Here is a 5,152-nt window from a genome sequence, read left to right as displayed (position 1 = left end):
GAGATCTATAGTCAGCAACTGGAACCGTTTAAGTCAAGCCCTTCATCAGAAACACCCTTCACTCGTCAATCGGAAAGGTGTTCTTCTTCTCCACGAAAATGCACGTCCACATGTGGCACGTTTGACGCAACACAAGATTATGGAGTTGGGCTGGGAAGTTCTCACCCACCTACCATACTCTCCAGATACTATCAGATTACCGTCTTTTTCGTTCGCTGCAACACCATCTTAATGGGAAAATGTATTCAAATGCAGAAGGTGTTAAAGAGGACATCGACATGTTTTTTGTTGTTGTTTTTTGCTCCAAATCCCAGTGATATCTTTAATCAGGGCATTAACAACCTGATTGTAAAATGGAAAAGCATCATCGATAAGAATTGAGACTATTTCATTTAATAAATGTTTTGTTTTGATATACGAGTTGTTCGGGTTTTTTCATCTAAAAAAAAAGACATTCATTTCATGACGACATAATAGTTTAAGTCCACTAATGAAGTAAGAGTCAGAAACATGTGACTTAAAAATCTGCTACATAATTGTTGGGAGCGAAATTGAATGTCAACTAAAAGCTTATCAAGGTGGTATGTATTGTCTTTTACTTCATTTCTTCACGTTTACCCACTATTAGCTATAATTCAGTTATCAGCTTTATCCACCTTCTAACTCTTGTACGATAGTGTAACATGCATGTCAACAGATAATTTTATAAATATAACTCTAATATTAAGATTAACTTTCAATCTACAATAAAGGTGTGTTTAATATATAAATATTATTATGCATGATGTAATGATTAGATTATACACGTAATGATAAGTTTTGTTAAACATGTCTAATAACTTAACCTCGCAAAGCTAGAAACATGGAAGATGATTCGCATATAATTTTAATCATATAGTTAACATTTCCTACTTTTACATTTTATCAGGTTTAATTCATTGTTTTCTACAAAGAAACAATCACTCTGATATTAAATTCGATACACTGATCTGACCCTACAACATTACTTGATTCTCATTTAGGTTTTTATGACTAAAGTTTGAGGTTTTAGCACAACCACAGAAATGAACACAACCAATTTTAATGCATTTTTTAACAGGAAAGTTCATGCGTAGACTGGCTATTCGTAAAGTCGAGAATATTCCCGAACAATGACATTCAAATTGAGAAAAATGTTAACGAAAGAGAATAAAGAAACTGAAGATCGTCTGTTAATTAAATTTTCTATTTCCCATGTACTTACCCCTTTTATTGTTCTTTGCAATTGTCGTTTACCGAAAAGCTAAATTTAGAGTCACCCCCTCCCCCTTTAGATAGGTAAGATCTTACGTTACGACATGAGATTTACACTCCGCCGCTATCGTTTGACGAAACAGGATGAAGCTCGTCCAGTTTTCAGTTAGATTAAATAGGTGTATAAACAAGAAATGGCTGCGATAAGTCAAGTATTATTTTGAAGTGTTTTTTCGATAAAATATAAAGGCATATGTGAAATTATGATTCTGTTATATATTAATTAATATATATAAAGTGGCACTATTTATTTTTTACTGAAAATTACCTATTTGTGCATTAGCCCTATTAGTGATGGCACATAGGGTTGCGATGTAACTCTTCTGTAGGTAATGCAAATAATTCGTGTTAAATGCAGCATATGCTACATAAAGTTCTTAAATATTTCTTTTGAACTTATAAATATAAAGTATATACATATTAATATTCAGTTACAATTTACTAGTAATATATATGTATATATTCACATAAAAATTTAAATTTTTGAAGGAAATATTTAGAAATGTCGAATGGGATAAAACGATTAACACTTCTGTCTAGCTTTATGTATAAGCTAGGTTCTTTACAGTAGGTGTCTGTAACATGTTAGCGATAAATTTCAACAATAAACAAACATCACATAGTCCACTTGTTTTAAAATAATATATTAAAATACGTCAAATGTATATACAAATATTCCTTACATTGGTTCTCACAGTTATATCCAGACCTTTAAATAACTGTCTCTCTTTCGTCCACACAGGCTGGTTGAGTTACCTTAGAACACAATTTGACAAGACCAATTATTTTCTCTATTTTGTTATTACAATACAATCTGTGATAATTTCACTTTAAAATCACCACTATAACTGTTGGTTACCACAGTTATATCCAGAGCTTTAAATTGTCTCTTTTTTTCGTCAAAGTCCACACAGGCTGATTCAATTACTTTAGAAAACAATTTAGAAGACGAATTATTATTCTATACTCTGTTATTACAATACTGTCTGTGATAATTTCACTTTAAAAATCGCCCCTATACACTCTTTATAAATCAAACTCACAATCACGCTGTCTAGGTTTTCGATGCTTATTTTTACACCGACAGAGGTCTAGAACGTTCCACACACTAATAGACATTATGATGCAATAATACTTAATTAAAACAACATGAAAACTCGTAATTATTGAACTACACAACGTATTATTCGTAAACAATTACGTAAACAAACTTGCTATAAACTATCGCTTCTAAAAATAACTAAATTTCATACTCGCACTATATAAACTATCTAAATCACAACTCTCGCATTAAACTGAAACTGAAACAGTCGTGTATATCTAACAACTGCCAAGGTACGTTCTGCTGCGAGTGGATATATTATCCTATTCTTGTGTTATGAAACTATGCTAACCGCACAAACTGTTTACCATAACTGTTCCTTTATCCAAATACCTTCAAACTGCTGGTCTGGATTATATTGTTGTTTTTAAAATGTTGAAGAGATTTGAATAGAGACTTTGCTAAAACCTTGCATTATGATAATACTTTTGCGGAAGATGTCAATGACCTATTTTATTAGCAAGGTATACCATGCATAACTGACACATGCTTGCTAGAAGTTCGGATCCGTTGTACGAAGAGAATGCTTGGACGAGGTCTCAGAAGCAGAAACTGGCAGAAACGGAGTTGAGGTGCTCAACTTGGTTGTGGATACGGCCCATTGAAGTTTGAACAACCAATTTTCAAAGCAGGTAAAAATAGTTGATGATATATCTACTGAATCCGAAAATAAAAATTTTGAAACAGCAAATATTCACTGCCAGTCAGACAAGATTCGATGTGACTTATTAAATCAAAGAAGAGATTTGGCTCTTTCTTGGCCAAAGTTCAGGAAAAATGTCATTGAACAATATAACTTGATTTTAACCCCTGATGAAGAAGAGATATTCCCGGAAACAGAAAACAAAGAAATTAATGAAGAGAATAAATATGTCATTTGTCGCCTATGCAAGATTGTATTCGATGCTTATTTGCTTTTTTGGGTCACGATAATTTGCATAAGCAAGATTTTCAACTCACTTTAAAAGCATAGAAGGTAGTAATCACCATTTCTATCATTCGAGTAGCTTCTGAGCGAAGCTTTTCAAAGATTAAGAGAATAGTAAAAAATGTTGACTAACGTAAGAACATCTAGAAAACTTGATAGTAATGAACATAGTGATTGATCTTGTCGACAAGCTGGATAATAAAATTATTTAGTTGTTAATTGTTTTTCTTCACGAAGACGTGAATTTCAATATAAAAAAACATTAACTAAATGTTTGCTTGTAATTTAAGCACAAAGCTACACAATGTGCTATCTGTACTCTGCCCACCATGGGTATAGAAACCCGGATTCTAGCGTTGTAAGTCCACAGACATACCGCTGTGCCATTGGGGGGCATTAACTAAATAAATAAATAATTAGTCCACTGAATGTTAATGGATAATTAATTGTGACATTATCTCACATGTTATCTAACACCTAAAATATTTTAAGTTATTAGTGGTGAGTAAAGGACTGTACATTAAAACCAATTAATAAAATTATTGACAATGTCACCAACAGAAACATTGAACTTAGGAAACTGCTTTTACTTTAATAATTATTAATAACATGCGTGAATTCAAATTGTTTTGTGACTCGTTTAAATTTATGTTTGAATTTTTGTCTTTTGCACTTTTGAGATAAATTTGTAGCAAATATTTCTTTTTTCGGCTAGATCTACTTTTCTTAACTGTATTACTTTTGCAGTGTAAAACATGACTCGTACTGGGTAATATAACTTTATTACGACGAAATAGAAATGGAGATCCAAACTGTACCAGTTATCGACTCTCATCAATCCATCAAGTTGTATCCATCGGTTGTAGTAAATGTTACGCTAATGAAGATTTGTGTAACTTTTGAAGGAATAATTTGTCTGATATTGCGTTTGCTTTTATACTTGCCTTTATGCTCTCTCATTGCTATAAAATAACAGTGGTTGTTTGCCTATTTCAGATATTGGTGATTTCCTCATCATTTTGTAGTGTAACTTGTAATAATTTAGTGGCTTAAATTATGTAAAGGAACCTATTACGTGACAAGCCTAAAGTTTCATTGGCAACAATCATTTTCATCTCCTCTCTGAAGTCATTTAGCGCTAAAATACCCTGAAACTGCTGTTCTTAAGTTTTTAATTGCATATTCAAGTGATCTGGAATATTTCATTTTCGAGTAATGAAACGCATTCGAAAGCAATTAAATGGCCATTTCGTTTATTAACTACTTTTGACTTAAAATTACCGTGATGAAACTTTAGTTTCTGGTACTTGGATTAAACATTAAAAAGACTGCTTACTTTTATTGTATTAAGTTGAACAACTGAACAATATAATATTAATTAAAAAAAAAACGACGTGGACTTTATCTTGGCAACTGGCGCAGCCTGGTAGTTAGTTCGCTTGACTCGCAATCTGCAGTTTGCAGGATCAAATCCCGTCCCCGAACATGCCTGCATTTTCAGACATGGGTACTTTATAATGTGGCGGTCAATCCTACTATTCGGTGGTAAAGAGAAGCCCAAGAGTTGGCGGTGGGTGGAGTTGACTAGTCGCCTTCCCTCTAATGTATTGTTTCAAAATTGTGGACGGCTAGCGCAGATAGCCTTCGAGTAACTTTGCGCAAAATTCAACAAACAAAAAAAACAAAACCTTATGTTGGTTTTCTCAATCCCATTTCTTTGTCAGTAGGTGCCTATGCATTTATCTCACTGATTAGATGAAGAAGAAATAACGTGATATAGATGTCAGATTTAAATCAATTGTTTCTTTCATTTCAATTAAACTTTATCA

Source organism: Limulus polyphemus, unplaced genomic scaffold (assembly GCF_000517525.1).
Source record: "Limulus polyphemus unplaced genomic scaffold, Limulus_polyphemus-2.1.2 Scaffold860, whole genome shotgun sequence".
Classification (NCBI taxonomy): Eukaryota; Metazoa; Arthropoda; class Merostomata; order Xiphosura; family Limulidae; genus Limulus; species Limulus polyphemus.
The sequence above is the reverse complement of the archived record's forward strand: the minus strand, read 5'-3'. Positions refer to the sequence as shown.